Source organism: Camellia sinensis, chromosome 4, assembly GCF_055761805.1.
Source record: "Camellia sinensis isolate YWXY chromosome 4, ASM5576180v1, whole genome shotgun sequence".
Lineage (NCBI taxonomy): Eukaryota > Viridiplantae > Streptophyta > Magnoliopsida > Ericales > Theaceae > Camellia > Camellia sinensis.
The window spans coordinates 46,778,107-46,793,974 of NC_138964.1; the positions used below are offsets into that span (position 1 = coordinate 46,778,107).

General features: G+C 38.8%; 1 long non-coding RNA gene across 1 annotated transcript; it reads right to left on the minus strand.

Annotated features, from left to right (window-relative positions):
* Positions 1 to 10,315: 10,315 nt before the first annotated feature.
* On the minus strand, positions 10,316 to 15,475 carry LOC145824611 (uncharacterized). Its single transcript, XR_014366440.1, has 3 exons — positions 15,291 to 15,475; positions 11,445 to 11,533; positions 10,316 to 10,507 (listed from the first exon to the last, which is right to left on the minus strand). It is a non-coding gene; the product is annotated as an uncharacterized LOC145824611 (long non-coding RNA).
* Positions 15,476 to 15,868: the final 393 nt, after the last annotated feature.

Sequence of the window (15,868 nt, forward strand, 5' to 3'; positions counted from 1 at the left end):
CAATCGTATGCGGTGTTGAAGGCATCGCACGTTGCAAAATTTATCAGAAACAACATCATCTGCCGCTACGGGGTCCCAAACGAGGTCATTTCAGATAATGGTTCCCACTTTAAGAAGGAAGTGATTGACTTGTTGGAAAAATACAACGTGGCTTTCCATAAGTCATCCACATACCGGCCGCAAACCAACGGAGCAGTCGAGGCCGCCAACAAGAATATCAAACACATACTGCAGAAGATGGCAGAAACCTACCGAGATTGGCCAGATAAGCTGTCATTTGCTCTGCGGGGCTACAGGACTTCAATTAGAACTTCTACCGGAACGACTCCGTATTCATTGGTTTATGGGATGGAGGCCGTTCTACCTATCGAGATTGAGGTTCCGTCATTGCGAGTGTTGGCTGAGTGTCAAATAGCAGAAGCAGATTGGCAACAGAGCAGGTTTGAGGAACTCATGCTCTTTGATGAGAGAAGACTGAAAGCACTGTACCATGTTCAAGGTTATCAGCGCAGAATTGCCCGGGCTTTCAACAAGAAAGTTAAGTCTAGGAATCTAAAGAAATGAGATTTGGTGTATGCCTTGTTACATCGTGCATTGTGTATGCCATCTCATAGCATTGTGCATGCTAGGTTGTATATTAGTTGCATTCATGCATGTCATGCATATTGCATTGTGCTTGGGATAGGAGTTAGCCCGAGCACGGGAAACGAGGGACGTTTCGTACTTCGAGTGACGGAACGTGTCTCAATTCCCAGTCACCGACGCTCCGGATTATCCATGATGGAGTTTAGGTTTTGTTGTGTTTATATGTGCATTCATTTCATATTGAGTCGTGCAATTCGACTCCTCGGCCATTATGCATCGATATGCGTGATTGGTGGCACGAGAATCGAGAACTACACTCCCAGAAGGGTAGTCATGCATACATATGTGAAAATACTTTACCATACCCCTTTGTTGCTCTCTGTTGCAGCAAATCAGAAATCGACAACCTTCCGGAGCTTGGCACGCATTCCAAGAACAATTGCAAACAGAGGCAAACCGGGGCATCACAAGGGATTTTCCGACAAAGGCAACTGGAGCATGCATCATTCATCATCCGGAGCAGATTTGAGGCAGTCTCTGGCTTGCATGCCAATTTATTACTTTCCTAATTTAATTTGTTAATTAATTAGGGTTTTGTACATATTTGGGCTGTGATTATTCATTTGGGACTGTATATTATTTATTCGGACCCTCTGCGCGAGGGCAATGTTGTAATAAGTGTGCGTGTGTGCGATGTATGTCTTCCAACCCCACGTCTTTCTCCTTTTTATTTACCCGCTTATGATGGTTAGATTAGGGCATGTTTCAATTAGCATACAGTATGATAGCATGTTTGCATTCATTCATCTATTTTGCATGCACCAGGCTCGGCGCATCATACTAACTGCATTGTATTTTCAATTCCAAGTTGAATACATGTTAGCTGTAGCATTTCATATGCCATGTTTAGAATAGCCGAGCCTGCTATAGTTGCATTTTTGCATGTGTTGCATTAGGCATTTCCGTATAATTAAGATCATGCACGGATTTCTAATTAACTTCTGTTTTGGCTTGGAGTACTCGGTAAGTTTTATGCTTTAGCATCCTTGCATGCGTGTGAGTGACTGCCATGATAGCATGCTTACCATGAGGATAATTGCTTATGTGATATAACTGCCTGAATGCCTGTGGGTGAAGGTTGGCTTATTTGAATTGGAACAATTCATCAAATGTGTGTTTTAAGCCCACTAGATAGTGGCAAAATCATGTTTTCTAAGCCCACCCGAGGGTGGCAAATCTACGTCTTAGCCTACTTGCGGGTAACACCATCAAACCGTTTTCAAAACAAACAAACATGAAATGTTTTGTTCCAATTCAGACGATCCAGTCTATACTTGTATGCTATGCGCATCACATAGTAAATCTAGGCTAATAACCGGAATAAGAACGCATAATGTTTTCAAAAATAGATATCATGGTTAATAGAGGCCGATCTTTGATTGGGCGAGCGGGGGTGCTCACGAAGTGACCTTCCCCAATCGTACCCAAGTTCCCGAGCCGAGGCAACTTTGGTGATGATGGACACGTGGCCTTAGGCAAATGAGTCAGGGTTTCCTAAATTTCCCCAAAATAAAACATTTAGGTGGCGACTCTGTATCTGACAAAGCAGTCCATGTTTGGCACTTCTTTCAAAATCTGTTTTCTCAAAACGATTTGCCGGATTTGGACTCTTTGGTTCAGATTTAGAACCGTGACAATTTGAGAGTCCGAACTGTAGTGACCCCAAATGAACAGAACGGGACTCGTTCCTCCCGGGGCGTTTGGGGACGTCTACACTTGCATTGCGATGCACCTTTCTATCGACGCCGCGATTGTCTACATTCAATATCGCTTTGAACATGTATTGCTGATTATGTTGTGCTTGTCGAGTTTCCTTCTTCTGCAGGCACGATATTGTATGTACGGTTCATTTAATGCTGGTGCGACCAGACGAACCGCGCAGGTATTGTATCTTCTCCGTGTATGACGTGACGAGAATCGAACAATTCTCCGCATTCTTAACTGTATGAAAAGTAGTTGTTGCTTTGCATTCTTGCTTAAAACTGTTGCATCTATTGTGAATATGTGCTCCATTACAGCATGCTGCATTTGCATGATCATTGAGATACCTTTGGCTTCTTGCATTGTCGGTTGCATTTTGCCCCTGCCTACGGGCATGCCTGCGGGCACATCTCTGTTTGTCTTGCCTGTTTGTCTAAGTCTTAGGCCTTGTCAAAAATGGGTCGTCTCTGGGCTTTGACATTCACTCCCGTCACTTATGACTTCCGAGCTCGGTCAAAGAGGGGCAACTGTAGACACCCCATTTTTGACCGACCTTAAGACTCAGACGTCACCAGTTGAGCGCTCGGTGATATTGCATATCATGCTCGTTCTGAGGTTGCGGAGTCTCGGCTGCGAGCCTTGTCTCCAAACTTCCGGACTCTTTCGTGCCTTGCCTTGGTTTGCGAACCAGGCTCTGTTTTCTCTGTTTTCTCTTCCCAAAGGGAGGGAGAGGTCTCGTAGACCATCTCTCAGGGGTCGTAGGCTACATTTCGTGGTCGTAGGCCATTTTTCCCGTTTGGAGCCCGATTTCCGATTTTTCGTAGCCGACGGCCGTGTGCCTCGGTTCGAGACCACCTAACCACCTCCGTTTGCTCCGATTTTTGGTATACACCTTATTTACTCCCTTTTGGGGGACACTGTGGCCCGAGAGACCAACTTCGTGGTCGAATGCCACCTCCAGTGCTTAACAGCCCATTTTCGGGGCCCCGGGCCGCGCGTTTCGGTCCCCGAACCTCCGTTTTGCATCCGTTTTGGTTCATTTTTGGTGGAGACCCTATTTTCATAGTTAGGAAGCTTGTAGGAGGGTGGAAGGCCAGCAATTGTTCTAAAAAGCCAGCTTTATTTCTTCATCGCTCTCCGATGCCCGTTTTCCTCACTGGGAAGCCAATGTTGACCACCCCGGGGCCACTTTCTTGAACCCTAAACCCCATATTTGTGTTGTACACACCTAGGAGGCCACCAATATTTGGTGGCCGACCAGTAATTGTGCTTGACCCTTTTGAACCCCTCTAAAAAGTTGAATTTTCTCCCTCCTAGTTCACATTTTATGGGTTTTGACCACATAGTTGTGTTGTGCACACATAGGAGGCCACCTTTTTGAGGTGGCCGACCAGCAATTATCCTTGACCCTTTTGACCCTTGGTTAAACCTTCTGAACCTGGCCGGCCATGACCCTCTCACCTGGTTCCTTACAGCCGCACCCTCTGTTTCCCCCCAGATCCTGTATCCGATGGGGGGTCTTTTGGGGAGGAAATTTGAATTTGATTTTCCCCCCTTTTCTCCACTCCTCTCCTCTATAAAACCAGCCCCTCAACTCCTTGTTTGAGGGTTACAAAAACTTGTTTGGAGCTCTTGCATTCAATCTCTCTCTCTCTCTCTACTCCAAGCACCAAAACCCCTTAAGTTCTACACCATTTACCCTACACCTCATAGCACAAGGCCTCCATCCCTCATTCCAGCAACTTGAGGCTGCTTTCCAGAGGTGAAGAGCTCCCAAACTTGGCCCAAAAGTTGTTGAAGCTTGGTTCTACAAGGGTGAGTCCCATTTTTCCTCTTTCTTGCCTTGTTTTGCACGCTATCTAAGCCATACTTGCTAGCTTTTTTAGGCTCCGACTCAAACTGTAAATAGTCATATTTTGAGCCCCTTTTCATGTTTGATCAAGGACCTCCTACTGTTTGAGGTCCCCTAGTACCACTTGCCTCTTTATCTCTCTTTTAGGACAATTTTTGCATAGTATTTTAGGCTTATTTGTGAGTTGCTTTGGACTTGATCATAAACTGTAAAATAACTTGTTTTGAGCCCCTCTTCAACATTATTGAAGGGCTCTCCTTTGTTTGAGGCCTCCTGCTATCACTTGCCTCTTTATCTCTCTTTTAAGCCAACTTTTGCATAGTATTTTAGGCTTATTTGTGAGCTGTTTTGGACTTTGCCATAAAATGTGAAATATCTTTTTTTGAGCCCCTCTTCAACATTGTTGAAGGGCTCTCCTCTGTTTGAGAACAGCAACTACCACTTGTCTCTTTACCCCTCTTTTAGACCTTTTCTTGCATGATAGTTTGGCCTTATTTGTGATTATTTTCGTGGCTTGATGTAAACTGTAAAGTGCCTTTTTTTGAGCCCCTCTTCAACTTTGTTGAAGGGCTCTTTGCCATTTGGGGCCAGCTGTTGTCCCCTTGTGTTTAATCTCTCTTTTAGGGCCATTTTTGCATGATAGATTAGCCCTATTTGTGTTCATTTTTTAGACTTGTTATAAACTGGAAATATGCATGTTTTGGGACTGTCTTGCATCTGTCTTCATGCTTCATGATCAAATAATGCATGCTTTGTATAGCTGTAAGTCATTCTGTGTGCCTAGTTTCGAGTTTCGGGGTTCATTCCATGCATCGGGTGCCACGTTTCCATGTTTCGGGACTGCTTTGTATTATATTTCAGTGCTGGAATTACATGCTTATGTGCTACATTTCGTGCCTTGCCATGCCTTGTTAGAATTGCATACTATGCCCTAGTGTAGACACCCCATTTTTGATCAACCTTAAGACTCAAACGTCACCAATTGAGCGCTTGGTGATGTTGCATATCGTGCTCGTTCAGAGGTTTCGGAGTCTTGGCCGCGAGCCTTGCCTCCGGACTTCCGGACTCTTTCATGCTTTGCCTCGGTTTGCGAACCAGGCTCTGTTTTCTCTGTTTTCTCTTCCCGAAGGGAGGGAGACGTCCCGTAGATCATCTCTCAATGGCCGTAGGCTAGTTTTCATGGTCGTAGGCCATTTTGCCCGTTTGGAGTCCGGTTTCCGATTTTTCGGAGCCGTTGGCCGTGTGCCTCGGTTCGGGACCGCTTAACCACCTCCGTTTGCTCCATTTTTTGGCATGCATCTTGTTTGCTCCCTTTTGAGGGACACTATGGCCCGAGAAACCGACTTCATGGTCGAACATCACTCCCGGTGCCTAACAGTCAGTTTTCGGGGCCTCGAGCTGCGCGTTTCGGCCCCCAAACCTTTGTTTTGCATCGGTTTGGGTTCATTTTTGGCAGGGACCTCTGTTTCATTGGTAAGAAGGCCGTAGAAGGGTGGGAGGCCAGTAATTGTTCTGTCAGCTAGCTTTATCCCTTCATCACCCTCCGTCGCCCGTTTTTTTTCACTTCAAAGCCAATGTTGACCACCCTTGGGCCATTTTCTTGAACCCTAAATCCCATATTTGTGATGTACACATCTGGGAGGCCACCAATATTTGGTGGCCGGCCAGTAATTGCTTTTGAACCTTTTGAACCCCTTTGAAAAGTGGGTTGTTCTCCCTCCTGGTTCACTATCTCCAGCTTTTGACCACATAATTGTGTTGTGCACACATGGGAGGCCACCAATTTGGTATGGCCGGCCACTAATCCTCACTGAACCTTTTGACCCTTGGCCGGCCGGCCATGGGAGGTAGCCGGCCGGCCACCTGCAACCTCAATAACCGGCCGGCCATGCTCCTTGCTGCAGGCACATTCCAAATATGCATCTCTTTTCCCCCCAGATTGTGTATCCGGGGGGTGCATTTTTTGAGGGAAACTTGGATTGTTTTCCCTCCATTTTTTCCCCCCTTTTTCCCCCCTTTGGTCTATATAACAGCAGCTCCAGCTCTGTTATTAGGGTTACAAAATTTTGCCTTAAGCCCCTTGCATTGCATCTCCCTCTCTCTACACTTCAACCCTCCAAACTCTCAAGTCCTACACCCATTTCTTCACCAACCCATAGCCCCACCCTTCTATCCTCCATTCCAGCAGCTGGAGGTTGTTCTTCAGAGCCTAGGAGATCTGCATCTTGGTCCAAAAGGGTGCCAAAGACTAGTCTTCAAGGGTGAGTCCCTATTATCCTTTTTTGTGCTTTATTTTGTTCAATACATTAGCCACACTTTCTTGCTATTTTGGGCTCTGAACCTAACTGGAACTAGGCTTATTTTGAGCTATTTTTCATTTTTGTTTAAGGGCCTCTCACTGTTTGAGGCCTCCTTGTTGCACTTGCTTCATTGCCTCTCTTGTATGCCATTTTCTTGTGTAGTATTTTTGGCCTATGCATAAATTGTTTTGAGGCATGTCATAAACTGTAAAGTTTCTTATTTTGAGCCTTTCTTCAACATTGTTGAAGGGCTCATCATTGTTTGATGCTTCCATTTGCCACTTGCCTTTATATCTCTCTTTTGGCTCCATTTTTGCATGATTTGTTAGCCTCTTATGCTTCTATTTTTGGGCTCTGGTCCGAACTACAAATGACCTTATTTTGACCCCCTCTTCATGTTTCATTAAGGGTCTTTCACTTTTTGAGGCATCCTTTTTATACTTTGTGTTATAGCTCTCTTTTTGGCCTTATTTTGCAAAGTGTTTTGAGCGTTCTTGTACACTGTTTTGGGTCTGGCCACCAACTGGAAAATATCATGTTTTGGGCCCCTCTTCAACTTTGTACAAGGGCCCTTCTCTGTTTAGGGACAGAAGCTGCCACTTGCTTCATTATCTCTCTTTCGGGGCCATTTTTGCATGCTAGCTTAGCCCCATTTTTGTTCACTATTTGGCCTTGCTTAAAACTGTAAATATGCTTGTTTTAGGGCTGCCTTGAATCTGTATTCACATTTCATGTTCAAATAATGCATTTTTTGTATAGCTATAGGCCAATGCATAGGCCTAGTTTTGCATTTCGGTTTCATTTCATGCACCGGGTGCCATGTTTCCATGATTCGGGACTGTTTTGGGTCATATTTTAGCGCTGAAATTTGCATGCTTGTATGCCATATTCCATGCCTTGCCATGTCTTGTTAGAGTGGCATACGTGCCTTATGTTCGGTTCTCGGTTTGCGTGCACGCGTGCACGTATCTCGAGTGTCTCATTTTCATTTCATGGCCTCTTATGTGAGTGTGGCTGAGGTCCACTCATGTTGGTGTAAGCCCATTATGCATTGTGTATGCCATTTCATTTCATAGCATTGCGTATGCTAGGTTGTATGTTAGCGCATTGTGTATGCCATGTTATCTCGTGCATCGTGTATGCCATTTCATAGCATTGTGTATGTTTGGTTGCATCTTAGTTACATTTCATGCATATCATGCATATTGCATCGTACTTGGGATAGGAGTTAGCCCACGCACGGGAAACGAGGTACGTTTCGTACTCCGAGTGACGGAACGTGTCTCAATTCCTAGTCGCCGACACTCCGGATTATCCATGATGGAGTCTAGGTTTTGTTTTGTTTTTATGTGCATTCATTCTATATTGAGTTGCACAATTCGACTCCTCGGCCATCATGCATCGATATGCGTGATTGATGGCACGAGGATCGAGGCATACATACATTTGTGAAAATACATTGCTATGCCCCTTTCCTGCTCTCTGTTGCAGCAAATCAAGAATTAGCAACCTTTCGGAGCTTGGCGCACTTTCCAAGAGTAATTGTAAAACAGAGGCTAATTGGGGCATCCCAGTGGATTTCCGCGCAAGGCAGCCCAGACATGCATCATCCATCATCTGAAGAAGAGTCAAGGCAGTCCCTGGCTTGCATGCCAGTTTATTATTTTTCTTAGTTAATTTGTAAAGTAATTAGGAATTTGTTTATATTCGGACTGTATTATTTGGACTGTACTATTTATTCGGACCCTCTGCGCGAGGGCACAACTGTAATAAGTGTGCCTGTGTGTGTTGTATGTCTTCCAACCCCACGTCTTTCTCCCTTTTATTTATCCGCTTATGATGGTGAGATTAGGGCATATTTCAATTAGCATACAGTATGATAGCATGTTTGCATTCATTCATCTGTTTTGCATGCACCGGGCTTGGCGCATCATACTAACTGCATTATACTTTTAATTCCAAGTTGAATACATGTTAGTTGTAGCATTTCATATGCCATGTTTAGAATAGCCGAGCCTGTTATAGTTGCATTTTTGCATGTGTTGCATTAGGCATCTCTGTATAATTAGGATCATGCATGGATTTCTAATGAGCTTCTGTTTTGGCTTGGAGTACTCGGTGAGTTTTATGCTTTAGCATCCTTGCATGCGTGTGAGTGACTGCCATGAATAGCATGCTTACCATAAGGCTATACGCTTATGTGATATAACTGCCTGAATGCTTGTGGGTGAAGGTTGGGTTATTCGAATTGGAACAAATCATCAACTGTGAGTTTTAAGCCCACTAGATAGTGGCAAAACCATCTTTTCTAAGCATACCCGAGGGTGGCAAAATCTGCATTTTAAGCCTACTTGCGAGTAGCAATCCATCTTTCAAAAACAAACATGAAATGTTTTGTTCCAATTCAGGCGACCCAGTCTATACTTGTATATTGTACGCATCACATAGTAATCTAGGCTAATAACCAGAATAAGAACACATAAAGTTTTCAAAAATAGATATCATGGTTAGTAGAAGCCGATCTTTGATCGGGTGAGCGGGGGTGCTCACGAAGTGACCTTCCCCAATCGTACCCAAGTTCCCGAGCCGAGGCAACTTTGGTGATGACGGACACGTGGCCTTAGGCAAACGAGTCAGGGTTTCCTAAATTTTCCCAAAATAAAATATTTAGGTGGCGACTCTGTATCTGGCAAAGCAGTCTATGTTTGGCACTTCTTTTCTAAAAATCTGTTTTCTCAAAACGATTTGCCGGATTTGGACTCTTTGGTTCAGAATAAGAACCGTGACATTTGAGTCCTGAACTGTAGTGAGCCCAATATCGAACGAAACGGGAGCTCGTTCCTCCCGGGGCGTTCGGGGACGTCTACAGTTTCTGGCGACTCTGCTGGGGATTTAGAGAACTTGACTCGAACTCATGATATCTTGTTTTGACTACACTTGTTTGTTTCTTTGCATTGCATGTGCATTGGTGCGCCTAGGACACCGTGTTTGCCATCTGCTCACTACTACAAAAACAGATAAAGATCACACTTTTTCGGTGTGATGTTTGTTATTTAATCACACCTTTTAAGTTTTATTGAAGTGTGATCTTTGGGAGTGTGATTAAAAAGGGTCATTTTTAATCACACCTTTTAAGTGTGATTAAAGATATTTAGATCACACCTTTTAAGTGTGATTAATAATGTATAGATCACACCTTTTAAGTGTGATTAATAACATTTAGATCACACCTTTTAAGTGTGATTAAAAATATTTAGATCACACCTTTTAAGTGTGATTAATAACATTTAGATCACACCTTTTAAGTGTGATTAAAAACATTTAAATCACATCTTTTAAGTGTGATTAAAAACTAATAAAACATGTGATAATAAACTTTAGATCACACCTTTTAAGTGTGATTAATAACATTTAGATCACACTTTTTAAGTGTGATTAAAAACATTTAAATCACATCTTTTAAGTGTGATTAAAAACTAATAAAACATGTGATAATAAACTTTAGATCACACCTTTCAAGTGTGATTAAAAACATTTAGATCACATTTTTTAAGTGTGATTAAAAACTAATAAAACCTGTGATAATAAACTTTAGATCACATCTTTTAAGTGTGATTAAAAACATTTAAATCACATCTTTTAAGTGTGATTAAAAACCAATAAAACCTGTGATAATAAACTTTAGATCACATCTTTTAAGTGTGATTAATTACTAAAAAGATTCGACATATTTGAAGAATAATCAATATTATTTTTGTACACGCATTTTAAGAATGTAATACACACTATATACTATACTTCGAATCATAACCACATATTCAATGAAATAGCGCCATATATTTCGTAAATGAAAATTAAATATGTTCAAAAGTATGTACAAAGGAATTAAATAAAAAAATTTAAACTGTGCTTACATATATTAAAAAATAATAAAAAATAAAAAAAACTTGAAAAATTAAGTCATTGAATTCTTTGACCATATTTTGCATCTCTCCAAAAAATTTCTAACCTGAAAAATAAAAACACAAATTAATTCAACAACTCGGATGAAAAGCCACACCAAACTAAATTAAATAAATTAAATTAAATTAATGATTGACTTACAATGACAAAGAGATCCCAACAATGTCAAATGTAGTCGGATTATTATAGGGCAGCCACATAAAATCGGGCAAATGAAGTCAGCCTCCGTTTGGGAAGTGGGTTGGCTTTTTGACTTTTTTTGTGAGAGAGGATTGTAATGATTATGGGTTGGATTTGATGTTTTGTTTTTTGTGGCTAAAATAGCCTATTTTATTTTTTGTGACTATTTTAACCAAAAAAACCCGACTTTTTTCTTCCCAAACAGACCCTCACTATCTAAAACTTTCGTAACAGATTAAAGAAGTAGGAAGCTTAAATATACTTCATTTGACTTTGCATTTTCAATTCCCATGAAGGGCTGCTAAAAGGGTTAATTATGTAATGACGCCCCAGAAACCACCAATCCATCAAATAATATAAACCTTTACTTATAGTAAATAAGTAAGAATTTCACATTATGATAACGAATACTAATAAGCTGAGAAAAGATTTCAATTTGCATAACCCGCCAAAGATTTGATGATCAAATTTACCCACCCAGAAACAATTGGATAGCAATTATGAAATGATTAATGCCACAAAAAAAGGGCAATCTTAGAACCTAAAATCAATACCTCATAAACCAACAAAATCAAATGAAACCCAAATCATTAAAATCACAAATCGATACAATACTCATGAAATATGACTAATAAATAGATCAGCTAAAGCTTCGAGACCCATCACCCAAAGACCTTCAAAAGATTCAACTGTGTGCCCGGAAAACAAAAGCTAATGATATCATCAAAGTTCATTCACTAGCAAGTATAAACCACAAAAGAGAAAGAAAATAATTAAAAAAAAATCAAGAGGTTTACTATTACCCTCAAAATAAGAAGAACCCATAGCTGTTGTTGAATAACTAAACCACTTTCACCACCACATTACCACCAAAGCCCAAACTTTTCTATACCTGAAATAGACAGATCAGGTAAAAGGTGAATGTAAATATGTGTTTAAAAACAAAGAAAGCATATGAGAGAGAAATGTGATAAATTTTTTGTGAACTCAAGATTATGTGAAGTCCCAACATAGAAATGTGATAAATTTTTTGTTTGAGCACTCTATCTAAACACTATGTTCAGATTATCGGATATTTTGTTCAACATGCTTTTTGATTATTTTGTTTAAATTTTTTATTAGACATTGTGCTCGACCCAATTTATTAAGTCAATATGTTCAGTTGATAAATTAGGTCATTCTAACGGAGATAATCTGAGAGAACCTCACTGGTTTATTTAAATAATGTTGATTCACACCTAAATATGGCACTATCCCACAAATCCACAATGCTTTGTTATCTCTTCATTGATCACTCACATTAATCAATTTAGAAAACATTACATAGAAACAATATCTACAAAGAGAGTACTGTATTGAATAAGAAAAATATTTCAAACACCTAATTTATCACTCTTAAAAATTACCTCTAATAATATGTTTGACAAGTGTCAAATTTTAAACATTCCATCATGTGGGATCTAACCTCAATATCATATCATTAGAGGTAATAAACTATGAGGATGTCGCATTATTGATTAAATAATAAAGAGAGTTTTGTATTAAATAATAATGTTACATATCTACAAAAATTAAAAATGCATGAAGTATTGTCAACACAACATTCTCAATATATTAAAAAAAGAAAGTATATACTATTTTCCAATAATAAAATTAAGGAATAAAAATGAGAAGAAAAAAAAAACTTTGCTTAGGGAGATTGTAGCCATCCAAGTTGAGTTGAGTTGGGGATGCCTTTTAACAAAGAGAGGGAAACAAAACGATAAAAGACAGCTTATCTCCACATGCACTATCCTTTGTTTAATCTTATTTAAGCACTATAACAAGTTTTCTTGTAAATTAAACGTTGATGTACTCAGTAACATCAAATACAAGCTCAGATAAATTTTTTTAAATTTCTTCATTTTAAATCAGATAAAATGTTTACATTTATTTGTTAGTGAATAACTCAAGTTTACAAAAAAAAAAAAAAATTTGGTCCAATATTGTTGGGTATTTTTTGAGGGGGAGTAAAAATGAGGTATCAACATGTATTATGCATTAAAAACTGGATATGGTTTCACCTATGTTTACATGAACGTCTTTGAGAGAATTGCAAATCTTAAGCTTGCTCAGGATGCTAACCTCTATACCAAGTCTAAGAAATCTAGTTGTATACCTTCTATGAATAATAAGTGTTGTCCTCTAACTTTGCATGTTGTTTGTCTCTTTGGCCTAGCTCTTGAGTTGTGAGAGTTTGTTTTATTGTGAGAGTTATTTTATCACTAGGTCTTTGAATGCTTTGTTTTGATGGCTTGCTCAACTATCTTTATTGTCCCCTATGGGGGTGTATTGAGCCTCATTGTAATGTTTATTTTTTGCGTATATCTAAACTGCTTACCTACCACACGCAAAAACAATAAAAAATAATAAAAAAAATTTTGATCACAATGAACACTGAAAAAATGATGAGTAGTGTTATTGCACCCTTCTTTTTTAGCTTCACGCACCCAAACTCCTTTCAAACTGGCATCCAATCACCATGTGGAATACATTATGTGATCCTTTATATAAACTATTCAGATTTTTTTGTTGTTGATAAATACTCAACATTCAGATATCAAATATCACCACTTCAGGTTTGAGAGATTTGTCTTTCTCACCATTTCTCTCCTTTTCTCACCAAAACCACCCAATCCAAACGAAGTGGACAAGAACGGGAAGGAAAAAAAAAGGGGGGAAACAATCAATAATTACGCAACATAAAAATCCGGTCGACAGATCAAAAGGTGGAACAAATAATAACAAAAATGTGTGTATATGCTGTATAAATGCAGATAATTCATATACAAAAATACACATACATATATAATGAAAATATCGCTCAATTTCATTATACAAGAAAATGCAGGGGAAAAAAAAAATCTAAACAACTATATGTATCAGCCCTGAAACAACCACAACCCAAATCACAAGATTCAAAATTTCCTTTCCTTTCCTTTCCTTTCTTTGAATTCATTTTCCTTTGTTTTATTTACACATAAGCATCCATATATATGCATTTTGTACACACACATATTATACATATATATATATATATATAGAGAGAGAGAGAGAGAGAGACAGAGAATTACAGGATCGGAAACAGAGGAGCGGCCGGAAGCGATGCTCTTGAGGCGACGCATGACATTCATTATGGTTTCTGAAACGAAACCCTAATTTGTCTCTCTCCCTAAATTTCTTGATCAATAAGAGAGAGAGAGAGAGAGAGAGAGAAAGCCATGGCTCTCCAATCTTTCTCCTCTACTTCATTCAACAGAGATAAGAATCTGCGAAAAAGACACCAATCCACCAACAACACCACCAGCTTCCCCCTCTCTCTCTCTCTCTCTCTCTCTCTCTCTCTCTCTCTCTCTCTCTCTCTCTTGTTTTTTTCAATTTTTCTACGGTCAAAGTCGTTATCAAAGCCAATCATTCCAACCTAATTCGTACTTCAGTCAAACTTTCATTTTTGATCATCGATTTATCATCCTTAGGTGATCCGACGGTTTATATATTTTTTAGCTTGAGCTTTGTCAGGTGTTGGAGTAGATTTTGAATTTTGGATTTGGTTTTTCTTAACTTATCATTTTATTATGGGAGTTCTTAGGTTTGGTAGACTCAGTGTAGAATTAATTTTTGATGATAAGAACCGTTTAATTTTGTAAATTTGTTGAATTAAATATTGCAAATTTATTTTTAAACCTTTTTTTTCTCCCAATCTTTATTTTGGACCATTTTTTCTCATATTTTTTAAAATGCTCCAACATTAATAATTAATGAACTAAAACTTATAAATACAGATTCAGAATTAAATACAGATTAAAATACAGATTCAGAATTAAATACAGATTAAAACACAACTTATACAGACAGAATCAATCAGTTTGAATGTAAACAGACAGATTAAATACAGATTCAGAATTAAATACAGATTAAAATACAGATTAAATACAGATACAGATTAAATACAGATTGAATGTAATCAGTCTGAATTCCACCTAGTTGGTCAATCTGAATTCCAAAAATTAAATAACATACAGATTCAGATTTCAGATTTAAAGAACAAATTTGAAGAAAGAAACACAGATTCGGTCGGATTTAACATACAGAAACACAGAAAGAAACACAGATTTAAAGAACAAATTTGAAGAAAAAAACACAGATTTGAACAAATTTGAACAGATTCAGATTTAACATACAGACAGATTCGATGCAGACTAGCCAAAACAAATGTGAAACCGAACAAAACAAACACAGAGGCCAAAACAATTTGAAGAACAAATCTGAAACCGAAGCTACCTCAAACAAAACAAACACAGGCCAAAACAAATTCAAAAAATGAGATCTGTTGGTCCACAAAAAAAATCAGATTTATTTCCAAAGAAACACAGATTCGATCGGTGCAGAGATGAGAGATCAGGGAGAGAGAGAGAGAGAGAGGCTTACCTGTGTGTGAGTCGATCGGTGCAGAGATGCACAGAGAGTGAGATTGATGAGATGAGAGAGTGAGGGAGACAGATCAGATCAGAGAGATATATCATATATATATATATATATAAAACAAAAAAAATCAACGATCGATTGGGGCGAGAGAGAGAGAGAGACAGAGATTGAGAGAGAGAGTTTACCTGTGAGTAGATCGGCGGTGCGATGAGATGAACAACTAGAGAGTGAGAGAGTGATCGGTGCAGAAACGAGAGAGTGAGAGAGAGAGACAGTGAGTTGAGATGAGGCTGAGAGAGAGAGTGAGGGAGACGATTGATTTTAGGGTTTTTTCTTTTGTTTTGTTTGTTATAGGTGAGTAGATGGTGAGTGAGAGATGGACGGTTAGATTTGGAGAAAAAAAAATAATAATAATAATTAATTAATTAATTAATTAATTAATTTAAAAAATATAAATTATAAATGCGTTTGAACAAAATATTTAAAAAAATTAAAATTATACACTAAAAAATATTTTTATCCAAGTCTAAAATATTTATATTTATTTTTTTATTATTTATGACAATGAGATCATGCACATTTTAATTGGAAAAAAATTAATTGAAAAAATTTTATTTGAAAAAAATTATTTAAAAAAAATAATTAAAAAAAATATTTGAAAAAACAATTAATTAAAAAAAATTGTTAGTCAAATTTTTAGATTTTTGTTTAAAAACCAACGTAAACTCATTTTTTTAGAGAGATGAGTGAGAGAGGGAAAAGC